A 19,574-nucleotide genomic window follows, 5' to 3' on the forward strand; every position below is an offset into this window, starting at 1 on the left:
TCGCCTTCGAAAACTAGCTTGGGATGTGGCAGGAGAAAATAATTCAATGATTGGTCATCTTCAGTCGGACTTGGATGATGCCAGGGAGAAGATCCGGCGACTGCAGCGAGCAGTTGGAAAGTTAGGAGCCAAAGGATCTGAAACGTTACCTCAAAGGCAAGTTGTCGTTCTTTTGCCCGAATCCCTTCCAACTGATGTTCGCAGAGCCTGCGTCTTCAAGTATTTACACAGTAAGCCCTTTGTTGATATGCTGAATGCTTATAACTTGCAGGCATCGGGATGGTGAGAACGAAGTATGGGAATCAATATTAAGGAAGGATCCTCATTTTGATACAACTCCCTACAGTGCAGTTTGCCATCCTGAAGTATTTACCAACCTGGGTATTCCTCCTCCTGACTGGACCAAAGATAAGATTGATCTTCCACCTTCCGATCCAGATATTATGCATTTTCTGGAAGATTCTCCTGTTTATTCTCCCCTGGAAGAAGTCAATTATGACAAGCTCATCTTGAATGCAAGTTTGGTCGAGGACCATACTTCTCCTGAACAAGCTGGACAAAGAGTATGAAATTGCGGAGGATCTTATGCATACAGAAATATTTTTTTGTAATCCTCATTTCTCCTCTTCTTTTCCTTGACTCCATACCAATGGTTGATTCATATGTTTGTTCTAGCAAAGTTGTGTCAATCTTGTATGACTTCTTAGTAATCACCGATGATGACTTTCTTTTTTGACCGAAGATTGTATCCAGCTCTTGTAATTGTTTTGATACTGGCCTCTTTCGATCTTTTGAAGAAATAAGAAATTTACTTCATCTTGAACTTTGCTAGCCACTTGAATCGCTGTTGAATTAGGTCGTAGTTGTTTGAAACAATGCCTTTACTTAAAGATTTCCGGAGAAATACAATAAGTCTGAGAAGGAACGCACTCGAGTTTTAAACCGATGCCTTTACTTAAAGATAATTCGAAAATTCAATAAGTCTTGAAGGAACTCACTCGGGTTTTAAACCGACGCCTTGCAAAAGGAACTCACTCGGATTTTCATCCGATGCCTCGACTTAAGAAGATCCGAAAAAATTCCATAAGTGTTGAAGGACCCACACGGATTTTCATCCGATGTCTTATAGTTGGATCTTGTTCTTGAATGTGGTGTATGATTTGATCAATTTTGCCTCTTTTGGATCCTCGGGTAGTTTGTCATCTCTCAGATACTCGATTATCGGATCCATCCAGCAACGCTCTGCTTCAATATAAGAAATTTCTTTCTCATGATAACTTGGAAAAGTTATCTCTTCAATATAGACCGAAGGGTCTAGATTCTTTTCTTTGGCATTGGCTAGTCGGGATAGCTCGTCTGCCACTGAATTTTCATTCCTCGAAATCTGAGATATCTTCAAATTCCGAAATTGTCCTTGAAATGCCTGCACTATCTCTTGATATTTCTGCAAACGTGGTTCTTTAATACCATACTCCCCCTGGACTTGGTTGACTATAAGTTGAGAGTCACTATAAATAGTAACATCTGCAATAGATAATGCTTTTGACAACCGAAGTCTTGCTATCAGAGCCTCATATTCTGCTTGGTTATTACTTGCTTCAAATGCAAATCTCAAAGCATATCGAATAATAAATCCTGCTGGACTTTTTAATAGAATTCCAGCTCCTGCTCCATCTTTATTACTCGAACCATCCACATATACCTCCCAAGTGGTTGGTATAATGGGATCCTCGGTGGTGGGTTCCACCGGTGCAGTAGTTTCTACTACAAAATCGGCTAATGCCTGAGCCTTGATTGCAGTTCTGGGCTTAAAGTTCAATTGGAACTCACTAAGTTCAATTGACCAGGATACCATCCTTCCAGACAAATCAGGTTTATTAAGAACTTTACTAAGAGGAAAAGTTGTAAATACCTCAATTGGATGAGCCTGAAAATATGGCCTTAGTTTCCTAGCGGCCATCATGAGAGCCAGAGCCTGCTTCTCAATCTGCGAATATCTTGTCTCCGCATCTAGCAGCACGTGGCTTACATAGTAAATCGGCCTCTGTTTTTTATCTTTTTCACGAACATGTACCGCACTGACCGTTGAAAGGGATGTCGCTAGATATAGCTGCAATATTTCCCCCTTCTCCGGTCTAGACAAGATCGGTGGTTGTCCAAGTGCTTCTTTTAACTCCTCGAAAGCTTTCTGGCACTCTTCAGTCCATTTTGCTTCCTTGCTGCCCTTCAAGTCTTTAAGTGCCTTGAAGAAAGGCAAACACTTTTCTCCAGACTTGGAGATGAATCGATTCAAAGCAGCAACTCTCCCTGTTAAACACTACACATCACGAACAGTTTTGGGAGCCTCCATATCAATCAGAGCTTGTATTTTGGCAGGATTAGCCTCAATTCCCCTCTGTGATACCATGAAGCCCAAAAATTTGCCACGAGGAGACTCCAAAGGCGCACTTTTCTCGGGTTTAGCTTCATTTGATACTTTCGCAGTACCGAGAATACCTCAGTCAAATCTGCAATGTGATTTTCTTTTGTAAAGCTTTTCACTAGCATGTCATCAACATAAGCTTCAACATTCTTTCCTATCAGCTCTTTGAAAATCTTGTTGACGGCCCTCTGATATGTTGCTCCTGCGTTCTTCAGGCCAAAAGGCATGACCTTATAATAATAGCTTTCACGATCAGTCATGAAAGCCGTAAACTTCTCATCCTCCTTATTCATAAGGATCTGATTATACCCTGAGTAGGCATCCATGAAACTTAAAGTTTCATATCCTGCAATCGCATCTATCAAGAGGTCAATCCTAGGCAACGGATAGCAATCTTTAGGGCAAGCCTTGTTAAGATCTGTGTAGTCTGTACACATCCTCCACTTCCCATTCGCCTTTTTTACCATTACCACGTTGGCTAACCAAGTTGGGCATTCAATTGGTTCTATGAAACCAGAATTCTTGAGTTTTTCAACTTCGCTACGAACAGCTTCGTATTTTTCAATGGAGGAATTTCTCCTTTTCTGTATCACTGGTTTCACCTTAGGATCTATCCAGAGTCTATGCTCTGCAACAGCCGATCGATTCTTGGCATGTCCTCAGCAGACCATGCAAATACGTCTTTATTCTGTTGAAGAAATGACTTCAACTCATCTTTAAATTCCTCCAGCTGTTCAGACCCAATATAAGTAATCTTTTTCTTATCCTCGGTACACAACTGGATTTGTTCCAGCTTCTCCACTGGTTCGGGTCTTTGCATCTCTGCCTCTTCCCGATCGTCTCGAACTTCTATAGGTAGAGCAGTTACCTTCCTCGGGCCCTCCTTGTCTTTTAAATAGGCAACGTAACATTGCCGAGAGATCTTCTGGTCAGAGGAGACTTGACCAATTCCCATATCAGTCGGGAATTTTATCTTCAGGTGTTTTGTCGAAACAATAGCACCTAGTTTGGATAAAGATGGTCGCCCGAGGATCATATTATAAGCTGGCAGTTCCCGAACCACCAAAAAATTGATTCAGACGGTTGTTTCCTTAGGAAAACTTCCAATAGATAAGTCCAACTAGACCGATCCTTCCGCCACTGCTGATGACCCTGCAAAACCATATAGATGTGTGGATGAAGGTTTCATCAAGTCCTGATCCACCTTCAGTTTTTGATACACTTCGTAAGAAATTAGGTCAGTTGCAGACCCTGTATCAATCAAAACTCTATGCACTTCCCAACGTGCAATCTCTACCTTGATGACTATGGCATCATCATGAGGTAAACAAACATCTCTTTCGTCCTCCTCGCTAAAGGGGATAGAATCTTCACCATTCAGCTTCTTTCGCTTCAGCGTCTCTCCGGTTCCAACAAATTTGGATTTTGTTTTCAGACTTCGGAGTGACTCGGGCTCTGGTCCCCCGAAGATGGTAAGGATCGGTGACCGAGTAGCTTCAATCACCTCCTTGCCCTTCTTAGACTTCGGGGCCTCCCTTGATCGTTCCGAACTAACCGAACGATCCCTTTTAGGAGCAGCCGTACGTGGCTCACGTGGCTCCTCCCTCCTTCTGCTAACAACACTGGACAGATGTCCCTGAGATATTAATCTCTCAATATTAGCTTTCAAATGACGACAGTCATTAGTATAATGACCATAGTCCTTGTGGAATCGGCAATACTTCTCTCGATCCTGCTACTCTCCGGGTTTCAAAAGAATTTTAGGCGGCCACTTCAAAATATTTTTTCTTTTGAGGATATTTAAAATATCAGCCCGAGGAGCATTCAATGGAGTGTACTCACTTTTATCGGGAGACCTTTGGCGCCAAGCCTGAGATTTTCCAACCCGATCACGGATATTCTTCTTTGGCTTCTGCTTCTGCTCAGGAGCCTTCTGTTCCTTATTGGAGACTTTATTATCTCCTTGGCGCGCGTCTAGAATCTCCATAACTTCAGCCTCGCTTCGGCATCTCTCGTACCAACTCAGCATAAGTCGCAGGCATATCCTGTAGTAATAACTCCAGGAGTTTCCGATTAGTGAGTCCCGTGAATAGAGCAGTTTTGGCTACTTGCTCATCCAAATTTTCTATCTCCATTGTTACTTTGTTGAATCTTTTCAGAAACTCTCTGATTGATTCGTTCTTTCCTTGTTTGACAGTAAACAAGGTTTCTTCCGTTTTCTTAACCTGTATTTCACTCTGGAATCGCCCTATGAACTTGCGCGCCAATTCATCAAAGTTTACAATCCTCCCATAAGGGAGGTTTGAAAACCACTTTTGTGCTGCTCCAGTTAGAGATGAACCAAAAACCCTGCATAAAATTTCATCAGAATTACCTAAAACTGCCATGGTCTGTTGGTAATAGCCGATGTGAGCTGTTGGATCTCCGGAGCTATCGAATGTAGAAAAGGTTGGCAAACGGAAGTTATGGGGAAACTGATATCCCACAATTGGCTCGGCAAAGGGAGTCTTCCGAATGACTGAGTAAATATCCTTAGTTATTCTTCCCTTAGCCAACTGCCCTAATTTCTCATTGATGTTGTCCAATTCCTGACCAATCTGGGTCGGGTGATCTTCAGCAATATGATCACGACCTCGATTAACACGATCATCCCGTGCTACTCGATCATCACGAACAGCCCGTCCTTCCCGAGCATTCTGCTCGTCGCGAACTGCTCGATCATCACAAACGGTTCTTCTGACAGTGGGTGAGTGAGTTCTTACCCCTGTATCTAACCTTGTATTTGAATCAGTTGTACTCTCTTGCGGTCTGTCGAACCGATCGTCTCGCCTAGGTTGATCATCAATCCTCCTAAGTCCTCGGTCTCCTTCCCGAAAATTCTGACCGATATTCCGGTCTTCAGCCAATCTCTGATCATGTGGCAATGCACGTCTCCCTGAATCGCGTTGATCAGGTTCTTGTGGTAAAACCACCCGTCTGGTGAGCATGCGGAGTGCTTGGCTCACCTCCAAGAGTTGAATCTTTACCTGATCCAATTGATCCTGGAGTGTATCAGGAGGATTACGTCCTCCCTGACCTTCATCTACCTCGATAGGATTTTGGCTTCCCTGGGGAATATCTGGATTATTCGCTCCAGGGATCTGAACACCGGAATTGCATTGTGCAGCAGCTGCTGCGGCTGCCGCAGCTGCTGATCTAGTCACCATGGCTTTTCAAGTCGTTTCCCACAGACGGCGCCAAATGATGCATCCAAAATCTGCTCAGCCCTTAGATCTCCTCGTGATGACCTGCAAAACGAAAGCGTCAGATGTGGCCCGACCGCTGGGGTTGGGAGTCCACCTCCGAAGGCTAAGTCGGTTGATGAACTTAATCACAAACGGCTCTGCTAGAAGCACAGAGCTAAAGAATGAAGAACTGGGAAAGGTGATCTAGATAGCAGAACGCTGATAGTTTAAGTCTATCAAAATGTATCTGAACCTGAGTCTCAAATAGTGTGTTTTTCGATCCTCCTCACCTCGTATGGTAGTGAGGTTTATATAGAGTGTACCTTCGAATCTCCTTCGTTGGATGCACTTGAGCCTTCTTCGGGTAGTCGTTGGATCTCAATGGTTAGATCCGTTGAGAAATAGACTTATACTAGTTTGGACTAGTAGAGGACTCCTGAGATAACCTTTAGGTTATGTGATAATTATCCCTTCGATAATGATTATCCGCAGCCGTCAATTCGAGTCTGCCATCATTAGGGTAATTACCCTAATCCATAAGTAGGATTAGGGCACGCTTGTAGCAGAATAAGCTTTCGTCTTCAGCAAGCCATCTTCTGGATCTGGTTCGCTCGGGAGCGAGTCGGTTCCCTCCGTCTCGACCGGGGTCGAGGGTCGGACCAGGTATGAACCTGGTCTGATCATAATTTCTCCGTATCAATCTTCAACTTGATAGTGCCAACTCCAGCAATCTCCAAGGCATGATCATTTCCCATGTACACAGACGATAGGTTCATAAGTGTGAAACCAATCTTTGCGAGAGGTCATGTGCCATGTTGCTCCCGAATCCAAGATCCAAGCATCAGTGAGTTCCAATCTATCCTTGGATACCGTTGCTGCTTCGCTGTAAAGAATATCTCCTTCAGCAATGCACCCTTAAGATGTTTCTGCCTTATCTACACCCTTTTTGAATCGACACTCATTTTTTAAGTGTCCCCTTCTGCCACAATTATAGCACTTGAAATTCTTCTTACCCCTAGATTTTGACTTCCCTTGATTGTGACTCCGACTGGAATCTCATTCCGTTGACCTTCCTCGAGTCATAGACAGAGCTTCTGCTTGTTGTGAGCTTGCCTGTCTATCTTCCTTGCCTTTTCGTCTACTTTCTTCTTCAAGAATTGTAACAGCGACATTATCAAATACCAGATAATCAGAGAGGATATTACTGGTTAAATTGATGATGATTAGGTCATATGAATCTGGAAGACTTTGGAATAGAATTTCAGCACGTTCCTGTGGTAAAATATTATGTCTCAACGTTGAAAGTTGAGAACAAAATGAAATCAGAGTATGTAAGTGCTCTGTAACTGATGTAGATTCTGCCTTTCGTAAGGTATACAACTTTCTTTTCAAAAAGATTTTGTTGTGAAGTGATTTTGCTTCATAAAATTTGATGAGGTGATCCCAAACCTCCTTAACAGTTTTCTTCTCTTCTACGCCAGCTAAAATATCATCAGATAATGCCAAATGCAAATTGGATAGGACCATTGCATCTATTCTGTTACACTTTTCGTTATCTGTGTTCTCCGCCGGCCGAACACTGATGGCTTCCAGACAGTTATCTGTTATCAATAATGCATTCATCTTCATTTTCTATAATGAGAATTTTGTGCCGTCAAACATGCCGATGTCGATCCTTGCTGTCATTGCTTCTATCACGAACTGTTTTTGACTACTGAATAACTCCCACTATTTCATGTGAAAAGTATCTCCTCAGGTTACTTCCAACTAGTATATTGTTGAACCAAAGTACACCAGGAAAATTTCCAGGAAAGATTGGAGGGACACAACCGGTCCGTTTAAATACCAAAATCCTTAGACAAAATTTTCCTAGACATGCACTTGATCACCCAATATACCTTTCCAGGATACCCGAAAAGAAAACAAACACGTGAATAATGACTTCAAAAAATTTCTGAATCACCTCCATAGGATGAAAACAAAACATTGCTCTGATACTAACGTCGGGTTATGAAAAACCCACCGAATAGAACAATCAGCAAATAAGAGAAAAAAAAGAACATAAGAATATATGGACAAGAGAGAAAACTCCACTATATTTAAAGAATTATACAAGATGGAAGATTTTGGGATGAATTACATATGGAGGGGGAGGCATCCTTTTATAGCCTCTCCCCATCCTACCTTCTCCCACATCGACTCGAACTGGGACTAAAACTCTTAACAAACTCTCACTTCTACTAGATGTGGGACTAAGACTATACAACATGTATGACTATATGATTCGGTGATGACAATCAAATTAGAAAATAATTGTTATGATTTGATGAAGAGGGAAACACTAAAAAGTAAGAACAGTAAATTAAATCAGCATTCATTTAAGTGCCACCAGCTATGGCACTCAAAACGCTTTACAATTGACGCGCTTATGAACCAATAGGATCATTTCCGTATTAAAAATCATTGTTCCACGACACCTCATCATTTGTAACACTTTCATCTCATGGGTCTGGGATTTTGATGAGTTTGGGGTTTTAAGCTTTTTAGCTGTTGAAGTCGAGTTGATTGAATGCAAAGAAAGAAAAATTGTCAAATTTGGTGATTTCGATGCCTGGCAAAACGAACCCAGTACCGAATTCGATACGGCGCCATTTCTCGCGATATATCGAAAAATATCGAATTTTTTTTTTTTTTTTTTTGCGATTTTTAAGTTATTTCTTGCAGTTTTTAGGCGATTTTCTCACGATTCTACAACAAAATCTTTATAATCAATGGACAATCTTACCAATTTTATCCCAATGATTCAAGACTCGAAAGGTAATGTGCTAAATGTCCCAAAGACAATAGATTCTTCTTTAGACCCTTCACATGCCGCACATTTTGAATAGTGCGTATCATACCATCATATATCTTCAACTTGATAGTGCCAATTCCAGCAATCTCCAAGGCATGATCATTTCCCATGTACACAGACAATAGGTTCATAAGTGTGAAACCAATCTCTGCGGGAGGTCATGTGCCATATTGCTCCCGAATCCAAGATCCAAGCATCAGTGAGTTCCAATCTATCCTTGGATACCGCTGCTGCTTCGCTGTAAAGAATATCTCCTTCAGCAATGTACCCTTGAGATGTTTCTGCCTTATCTACACCCTTTTTTAATCGACACTCATTTTTTAAGTGTCCCCTTCTGCCACAATTATAGCACTTGAAATTCTTCTTACCCCTGGATTTTGACCTCCCTTGATTGTGACTCCCACTGGAATCACATTCCGTTGACCTTCCTCGAGTCATAAACAGAGCTTCTGCTTGTTGTGAGCTTGCCTGTCTATCTTCCTTGCCTTTTCGTCTACTTTCTTCTTCAAGAATTGTAGCAGCGACATCATCAAATACCAGATAATCAGAGAGGATATTACTGGTTAAATTGATGATGACTGGGTCATATGAATCTGGAAGACTTTGGAATAGAATTTCAGCACGTCCCTGTGGTGAAACATTATGTCCCAACGTTGAAATTTGAAAACAAAATGAAATCAGAGTATGTAAGTGCTCTATAACTGATGTAGATTCTGCCATTCGTAAGGTATACAACTTTCTCTTCAAGAAGATTTTGTTGTGAAATGATTTGACTTCATACAATTTGATGAGGTGATCCAAAACCTCCTTTGCAGTTTTCTTCTCTTTTACGCCTGCTAAAATATCACAAGATAATGCAAGATGCAATTGGAAAGGGCCATTGCATCTATTCTGTTACACTTTTCGTTATCTATGATCTCCGCCGGCCGAACACTGATGGCTTACAGGATTTATCTTTTATCAATAATGCCTTCATCTTCATTTTCCATAATAAGAATTTCGTGCCGTCAAACTTGTCGATGTGGATCGTTGCTGCCATTGCTTCTATCACGAACTGTTTTTGACTACAGAATAACTCCCACTATTTCACGTGAAAAGTATCTCCTCAGGTTACTTCCAACTAGTATATTGTTGAACCAAAGTACATAAGGAAAATTTCCAGGAAAGACTGGAGGGACACAATCGGTCCGCTTAAATACCAAACTCCTTAGACAAAATTTTCCTAGACATTCACTTGATCACCCAATATACCTTTCCAGTATACCCGAAAAGAAAACAAACACGTGAATAATGACTTCAAAAAATTTCAGCATCACCTCCGTAGGATGAAAAAAAACATTGCTCTGATACCACTGTCGGGTTAAGAAAAACCCACCGAATAGAACAATCAGCAAATAAGAAAAAAAAAAGAACACAAGAATATATGGACAAGAGAGAAAACTCCACTATATTTAAAGAATTATACAAGATGGAAGATTTTGGGATGAATTACATATAGAGGGGGAGGCATCCTTTTATAGCTTCTCCCCATCATACCTTCTCGCACATTGACTCGAACTGGGACTAAAACTCTTAACAAACTCTCACTTCTACTAGATGTGGGACTAAGACAACACAACATATATGACTATATGATTTGGTGATGATAGTCAAATTAGAAAATAATTGCTATAATTTGATGAAGAGGGAAACACTAAAAAGTAAGAACAGTAAATTAAATTAGCATTCATTTAAGTGCCACCAGCTATGGCACTCAAAACGCTTTACAATTGACGCGCTTATGAACCAATATGATCATTTCCGTATTAAAAATAATTGTTCCACCACACCTTCCTCATCATTTTTAACACTTTCATCTCATGGGTCTGGGATTTTGATGAGTTTGGGGTTTTAAGCTTTTTAGCTATTGAAGTCGAGTTGATTGAATGCAAGGAAAGAAAAATTGTCAAATTCGGTGATTTCGATACCTGGCAAAACGAACCCAGTACCGAAATTCGATATGGCGCCATTTCTCGCGATATATCGAAAAATATCGTTTTTTTTCCTTTTCCTCTTTTTTTTTGTTTTTTTTTTGCGATTTTTAAGTTATTTCTTGCACTTTTTTGGCAATTTATCTCACGATTTTACAACAAAATCTTTTGAATCAATGGACAATCTTACCAATTTTATCCCAATGATTCAAGACTTGAAAGGTAATGTGCTAAATGTAATTAGATGGAGAATCTACATAAAATCATTTTTAAAAATAATTCAAATTATAAATATATTTTATAGCAAAATCTTCAAGATTAATGAGCAATCTTACTAATTATATTCTAGTGATTTAATCCTCAAAAGTCAACATGCTAAATGTGATTAGGGAAGCATATATACATGAAATAATTTATAAAAACAATTTAAATTATGGAGGGATTTTGTAATAGAATCTTCAAAGTGAATGGAAAATCATTCCAATTATGTCTGAATGATTTAGGCCTCAGAAGGTAACATGTTAAATGTGATTAGGAAGGAGAATTAAAATGGAAAAATATATATGAAATAATTCAAATTTACCACATATTAGCATCAAATTAGGATAGGCATCAAATTTGTGTTCAAATGACCAAAATACTATCTAAATCGGGGTCGAAAAGGAAGGAGGGGAGGGAAGGTAAAAGGCGTTGAGGGACGAAGTAGGAACTCAAGATTTCTTTGATCTTATTACTTCTACGTAGGAAGGTAGGAAGCTACCACTATTGCGTGTTAGAAGCACATCAACATACGATCTGATATTTTATTGGGAAAAATGATATTGATCCATGCTACCACTAATGTCACTAAAAAAAAGAAAACTGTTGGATGATGGAAGACCTTTAATTTCTTCCACTTAATTAGATATTTCAAAGACTATTCTCAACTCTATGGTCTCAAAAATTTGTCGAAGACCCAACTTCCCTAGGGGAGGTCTTGGGTTCGGACCCGTTCAGCGGCATTAATTATATATATATAAAATCTCCCTCGAGGATGTAATCGTGGTGCGCGTAAGCTGGCCCGGATGAACCTCATCCAAAAAAAAAAAAAAAAAAAAAAAATTGTCGAAGACGTGGACTGTATTTTGTGAATGTCTGGGGTAAATGAGCTTCTTACTTCCAATTATACAAGCATACGGTTACCAAAAAAAAACCATACAAGCATACAAAGGAGAGAAGGATTTCAAATGAAATCATAACAAAACCAATATTTAATCTCTATAGATTTGTGGTCTTAGATCCTTGAGAAAGCTTCGAATGTGATGAAGTATAAAATTCTCTTATTTTGTACTTTAATGATTTTTTTCAAAAAAAAATTATATTTTAATTCGAATTCCAATCAAAATAAATTACTTCTTTAAGAAAAAATAAATAAATTTAGAGATACACTCTAGATTCGTAGTGACAAGAGAATCTCACTACCAATTAAAATCTATTTCAGATTATTTTCAAGTAAAATTGTGCCAATAAGTGCTTGGCTAATCCTCTACATGTACATACTTCACAAGGCATCAAAACACGAAAAGCTATTAAACTTCCCAAATGAAACCTGTTGTTGCAAGCATTATTGCCTGAGCACAACAAGTTTGGCTAATTAATAGCATGGCCGAGTGGGTTGAGAATTGTAAGAAAGTAAAAGCTGAAAGTGAAAAATCATATAACCTCACTTCCTTAATTGTTTAGACAAATTGGAATGCTAGAAATAATTGGGTTAAAGGGAAAAGAAGATCAACAGCATATGAGATAATTTCAAAAGCCTCAAAAACTCATGAGGAATATTGGCAACAAGGAGCAACAGATGGGTTACTCCAACTCAGCCTTTTATTCAAAATCAATGTGGATGCCGTTTAAAAAGGTCAAAAAAAACCATGAACGGGTGGGCTTGTCTTTATTGTTAAATATTGGGAGGAAAGCAATTGCTGGCATGGTCCATTCCAACAAGCTCCCAATTAGCAATTGGATGAGTCAGTGCAAAGCCACAACAAAGTTTTCCCCGCTTAGATGAAGCCGTTGATTGAAGATATCCTCATCTCGGCGGGGAATTTTTTAAAATTTAAGATTTCTTACATGCTTAAAAAAACTAATTTAATAGCAGATGTCCCGACAAGAAAGGGCATTTCACTTAAGAATGCAAAAAAATAACTATGTTCTAGTGAATGGGTTTTAGAGTTTATGCTGGGTCACTCTCTAGCATCTCTTTTTTCAATGAAATGCTTGATTACCCAAAGAAAAATGCATTATTGCCTTAGCGATGAAAGGAAAATATGTAATAATGCATGCATATATTTATCATATTTACTTTTCTAGCAAGGCCAAAGAAGTTTCTACACAAGTGAAATAGGTATCATCACGAGTCTAAGTCGGTGACCCACGTGGGTAACAAATTTTTGAAGCCTTATTTTTCCTATTTTGTTTTTTTTTAAAGAAGTCAAGAAAGAAAAGAAAGAACACAATCGAATGGGCAGGAGGAGGACCACGTCCCTCATGCCAAAAGGCAAAAAGGCAAAAAGAAAATGGAAAGTGAAAATAAAAAGACAAAGACTTCATTATGAAAACCATACAATAATATAGAGCAACTGAATCTGGGCACGGGAAACAAGGCCGATCAAAAGGGTCCCACCTGAAACGTAATATCATCCACCAGTTCTCAACACGTGTCGCAACAGAGTGAATCTAAGCATCACCCGTGGAAGCATTTACATGTCGCTGCTTCCCTTATACAAAAATGCCGAAACAAGAAAATTCTAAAAATGCATATTTTGGACATAGGTATTCCATCCATGCATCTTAAGACTTAAATAGAGGTTTTAGATCACAAGATTGTTCTCCGGTCTCCATCATGCTTTCAACCATTATTAAGACCGCAATAAATTTTGACACACCTGGCACATATTAGAAATAAACTTGCTGGGTTGAGATCCCTCCCATGTCAATTTCCAAATGTTTTGTTTGGTTCTCTCTCTCGGACAGATGATTCGATCTCTATGTCGGTATTTTGGAAAACAAAATAAGAAAACGAATCAAAGGTGTGAGTACAAGCTCCACCCATGGATGCCAAGTGTATAAGGAGAATTGATAGCTAATATCCTGATCAATTTGTTCTAGAAAATGCAACTATAATCGTTCTTTGATTCTCTGATGCATCCTTTACTTGGTACAAATTAAGGCACCTGTCAATTATCCGAAAGGACCAAAATTGCACCCTTGGCATAAGATGAAGCAGGTGCCATTTACCATAAAAATAAATGCTAGATTTGAAAACAAGGAACCTTACCGTGCATTTGTTTTTTTTTCCTTTTCCTTTCCACTTTTGGCTAACTTAGCGTGCATCTCCTGATCGTAAAAAGAAACCTCAAACAGAGGTATTGATGCAAAAAAGAAAAGAAATAGGTGAAAGGGTGAGGACAATATTACCAAAAAAACAAAAAAAACAAAAACCTTCAGATCTGAGCCAATGTATCACACCAATTCACAGAATTATACCTTCAGATCTTACTATGCATTTGTTGTTTTTTTTTCTTTTCCCTTTCCACTTTTGGGTAAATTAGCGTGCATCTCCTTATCGTAAAAAAAACCTCAAACAGAGGTATTGATGCAAAAAGAAAAGAAGCAGGTGAAAGGGTAAAGAGAATATTCAAAAAAAAAAAAAAAAAATACCTTTAGATCTGGGCCGATGTCGGACACCAATGATGAATTATTCACAGAATTCTACCTTTAAATCTTACCGTGCATTTGTTTTTTTTTTCTTTCCCTTTCCACTTTTGGGTAAACTTAGCATCCATCTCCTGATCGTATAAAGAAACCTTAAACAGAGGTATTGATGCAAAAAGAAAAGGAGCAGGTGAAAGGGTGAGGAGAATATTACCAAAAAAAAAACCTTTAGATTTGGGCCGATGTAGGACATCAGTGAAGAATTATTCACAGAATTATACCTTCATATTTTACCGTGCATTTGTTTTTTTTTTTTTTCCCTTTCCAATTTTGGGTAAACTTAGTGTGCATCTCCTGATCGTAAAAAGAAACCTCAAACAAAGGTATTGATGCAAAAAGAAAAGGAGCAGGTGAAAGGGTGAAAAGAATATTACCAAAAAAAAAAAAACTTCAGATCTGGGCCGATGTAAGACACCAGTGAATATTCACAGAATGATACTTTTAGATCTTACCGTGCATTTTTTTTTTTTTTTTTTTCCCCCTTTCCACTTTTGGGTAAACTTAGTGTGCATCTCCTGATCGTAAAAAGAAACATCAAACAGAGGTATTGATGCAAAAAGAAAAGGAGCAAGTGAAAGGGTGAGAAGAATATTACTAAAAAAAAAAAAAACTTTAGATCTGGGCCGATGTAAGACACCAGTGAAGAATTATCTTACAGTGCATTTGTTTTTTTTATTTCCCTTTCAACTTTTGGGTAAACTTAGCGTGCATCTCCTGATCGTAAAAAGAAACCTCAAATAGAGGTATTGATGCAAAAAGAAAAGATGCAGGTGAAAGGGTGAGGAGAATATTACCCAAAAACAAAAAAAAAACCTTAAGATCTGGGCCGATGTCGGACACCAATGAAGAATTATTCACAGAATTATACCTTCAAATCTTACCGTGCATTTGTTTTTTTCCTTTCCCTTTCCACTTTTGGGTAAACTTAGCGTGCATCTCCTGATCATAAAAAGAAACCTCAAACAGAGGTATTGATGCAAAAAGAAATGAAGTAGGTGAAAGGGTGAGGAGAATATTACCAAAAAAAAATACCTTTAGATCTGTGCCGATGTAGGACACCAGTGAAGAATTATTCACAAAATTATACCTGAAAAAGAAGCAAGCGAAAGGTTTGTATGCTAAATTAAGTTGTTTCAAAGTATAAATGTTTCCGAGGAACGACGGAACGGTTCCATTCAACCAATTTGCAATGAGTGAGAGCACCTCAATGTGTGGAAATCGGCCGAAGCTAACCGGAATATCGCCGAAGAAGTTGTTTTCGGTGAGCTCAAGGTGTCGGAGATTCGGGATATCAGACAGAGAAAAGGGAAGGGCACCCGCCAAATAGTTAAAAGCGAGGTTGAGATGTTGGAGATTCCATCAGGAAGGGAAGAGTTTATGCTATTGTTGAAGAGGGAGAGAGAAGAAAGATTATGAAGGCGACATATAATAGTAGGAAAGGGTCCGGCGATGTTGGTGTTGGAGAGGTCGACGGAGGTGACGGAGCCGGTGACTGAGTCGCATTGGATGCCCTTCAATTTACATGGAGTCTCCTGTCCGTCAATGTTCCAGTTGGAGAATGCTCGTCCGGGGTCGTCAAAGCTTTGTTTCACTTGTAGCAGTAGAGACCTTCCTGGTTGAGGTTGAGAGAGACAACCAAATTTGGTATTGTGACAAGATCAAGGAGAAACCCTAACAACAGAAAAGTGAGAGAAGCAAGCCATGGAGTTGAACCAGAATAACAGAGTAAGTAATTGAATTGGAAATACAATATCAACTCAATAAGTGGTTAAGCTCATTGATCAAGCTTTTGATGATACAATTAATCAGAACTCGTGTTTCTATTTATATCGGGCCAATGAAGTTTAATGCATGGTGGGAGTCAAGATGTTGCTACAGTGCTGCTAGAGTCAGGATGAAGTAAAATTGATTGATGAAGTTAGTGATGCATGTAAGAAGAAGCACATGGTGATTTTGATTCCGTGAAGTCTAAAATTCTTAATAGCAACCTCTTGTGGTGTAGGTCATCTTGGAACTAATACTACAACCATGCATGGAATCAATTCGTTCATATTTATTCTGTGGATTCTTCTTGTTCTTGTAACCTTTGTTCTCGCTATGGTACATATGTACCGTTCATATTTAAAAATTTTATGAACGGTACATATGTTGAAATAAAGGTGTTAAATAGGGGCATATTTTTTAAATGTTAAAAAATTTAACATAGCGAGAACAGTACATATTAAATAAATAGGGGGGGAAGGTTTTCATGTTAAATAAAGCTCATTTATCAAGCTCTATGAACAGTACATATTTAACATTTAACATAGCGAGAACATTTAACATTGTTCTCGCTATGTTAAATGTTGAATATGTACCGTTCATATTTACATCGCTATGTGTAAATGTAGCATTGGGCTACAGCTTTGTATTTTCACTAATATATATTGTGCACATTTGTACAATTGTGTATTCTACAAAAAAAAAAAGTATAATGTAGATGTATATTGTCCAATGAGTATTTACAGGAATATGTATTCTACAAATGTGAAAATGTGTATTGTGCAAATTTGTGTAAATATACATTGTAGAAAAGATATTTGCACTATTGTGTATTCTGCAATTGTGAAAACGTATATTTTGCACATTTGTGCAAATGTATATTGTGTGTAAATTTATATTGTGCGAAATTTATTTGCTTTAATGTGTATTGTGAACATGTGAAAATATATATTGTGCAAATGTATACTGTGTTATTTGCAATAACGTATATTGTATAAATGCAAAAATGTGTATTCTATACATTTGTGCAGAATGTATTTGCACTAATGTGTATAGTGCAAATGTGAAATATGTATTGTGCAAATGTAGGCGACAAAGAACAATAGAAAAAAGTTCAGTCATTTCTTTTAGTTTTCAAAACAAACATGGTCCTCTTGGCCCAAATAAACTCTACTCTTGTGCGTAAGATAATACTATTGATTTCAAACACCTCAATTCCATAATGTCATAAATTAGTTGTTAGTTGATCAGATGTGTTTTCCTCCACTATATTCAAAAATTTCAGTCCTAATATTATTGCATTTTGAAAGAGATCCTCCATTTATTGTGAAGTATAGTGGAGAAAATTAAACTTCCACTAAGAAAATAAACAAAAATACTATGAAAACATATGTAGAAAAATGAATTTATATGCGTCTGAGTCAGTGGTTCGGCACATTAAGTTGCTTTTTGGATTCTTAAAATTTCTTACCATATAAATTTATTATTTTTTTAAACATTATATAACATGCATGTGAAACTCAATGTGGGTGTCCATAAACAACAAACAAAATTTTGTTTAGGATTGGTTAAAGGTAAAAGTAAATGAAGGATATAGAGAGAAATATAAAAAATGAAGTTTCTGTTGTTTCATTATTTTTTAAGGTTTTTCTCCCACAATTTCAACCCATATGCTCAAGGTGTGGAAATCGGCCGAAGCTAACCCGAATATCGCCGGAGAAGTTGTTTTCGGTGAGCTCAAGGTATCGGAGATTCGGGATATCAGACAGAGAAAAGGGAAGGGCACCCGCCAAATAGTTAAAAGCGAGGTTGAGATGTTGGAGATTCCGACATACAGAGATTCCATCAGGAAGGGAAGAGTTTATGCTATTGTTGAAGAGGGAGAGAGAAGAAATATTATGAAGGCGACATATAATAGTAGGAAAGGGTCCAGCGATGTTGGTGTTGGAGAGGTCGACGGAGGTGACGAAGCCGGTGACAGGGTCGCATTGGATGCCCTTCCATTTACATGGAGTCTTCTGTCCGTCGATGTTCCAGTTGGAGAATGCTCCGTCAGGGTCGTCAAAGCTCTGTTCACTTGTAGCAGTAGAGACCTTCCTGGTTGAGGTTGAGAGAGACAACCAAATTTGGTATTGTGACAAGATCAAGGAGAAGCCCTAACAACAGAAATTGAGAGAAGCAAGCCATGGAGTTGAACCAGAATAACAGAGTAAGTAATTGAATTGGAAATACAATATCAACTCAATAAGTGGTTAAGCTCATTGATCAAGCTTTTGATGATACAATTAATCAGAACTCGTGTTTCTATTTATATTGGGCCAATGAAGTTTAATGCATGGTGGGAGTCAGGATGTTGCTACAGTGCTGCCAGAGTCTGGATGAAGTAAAATTGATTGATGAAGTTAGTGATGCATGTAAGAAGAAGCACATGGTGATTTTGATTCCGTGAAGTCTAAAATTCTTAATAGCAACCTCTTGTGGTGTAGGTCATCTTGGAACTAATACTATAACCGTGCATGGAATCAATTCGTTCATATTTATTCTGTGGATTCTTCTTGTTCTTGTAACCTTTGTTCTTGCTATGGTACATATGTACCGTTCATATTTAAAAATTTTATGAACGGTACATATGTTGAAGTAAAGGTGTTAAATAGGGGCATATTTTTTAAATGTTAAAAAATTTAACATAGCGAAGAACGTACATATTAAATAAATAGGGGGAAGGTTTCCATGTTAAATAAAGTTCATTTATCAAGCTCTATGAACGGTACATATTTAACATTTAACATAGCGAGAACAAGGTTAAAAAATTTAACATAGCGAGAACATTTAACATTGTTCTCACTATGTTAAATGTTAAATATGTACCGTTCATATTTACATCGCTATGTAACATGTTGATTGTTTTTTCTTTCTCAAGTGGATAACTTTAGTAAAATTTATTGTTGTTATGGGTTGTATCAGTCAAGTATAAAAGAACATGGATCTACATCTATAAATTTGGCCATTTAATATTTTTCAGCAATTTGCTTTAGTAAGGTATCTAGAGTTGTTGCCAATTGTGTAGTGGTTTTTTATTTATCAGTAGCATGGACTTCACAATGAATAATACTCTCTTTGTTGAGCTAAGCCTTCAAATGTGTAAATGTAGCATTGGGCTACAGCTTTGTATTTTCACTAATATATATTGTGCACATTTGTACAATTGTGTATTATGCAAATGTATTCTACCAAAAAAAAAAAAAAGTATTATGCAGATGTATATTGTCCAATGAGTATTTACAGGAATATGTATTCTACAAATGTGAAAATGTATATTGTGCAAATTTGTGTAAATATACATTGTAAAAAAGATATTTGCACTATTGTGTATTCTGCAATTGTGAAAACGTATATTGTGCACATTGGTGCAAATGTATATTGTGTGAAATTTATTTGCTTTAATGTGTATTGTGAAAATGTGAAAATATGTATTATGCAAATGTACACTGTGTTATTTGCAATAACGTATATTGTATAAATGCAAAAATGTGTATTGTATACATTTGTGCAGAATGTATTTGCACTAATGTGTATAGTGCAAATGTGAAATA

General features: G+C 38.0%; 1 pseudogene; it reads right to left on the minus strand.

The window, feature by feature from the left end:
• LOC148999032 (uncharacterized) overlaps positions 1-18,168 on the minus strand; it is a 31,684-nt pseudogene extending 13,516 nt beyond the window's left edge.
• Positions 18,169-19,574: the final 1,406 nt, after the last annotated feature.

Source organism: Hakea prostrata, unplaced genomic scaffold (assembly GCF_041222555.1).
Source record: "Hakea prostrata isolate BN-2017 unplaced genomic scaffold, UWA_Hpros_2 contig_63, whole genome shotgun sequence".
NCBI lineage: Eukaryota > Viridiplantae > Streptophyta > Magnoliopsida > Proteales > Proteaceae > Hakea > Hakea prostrata.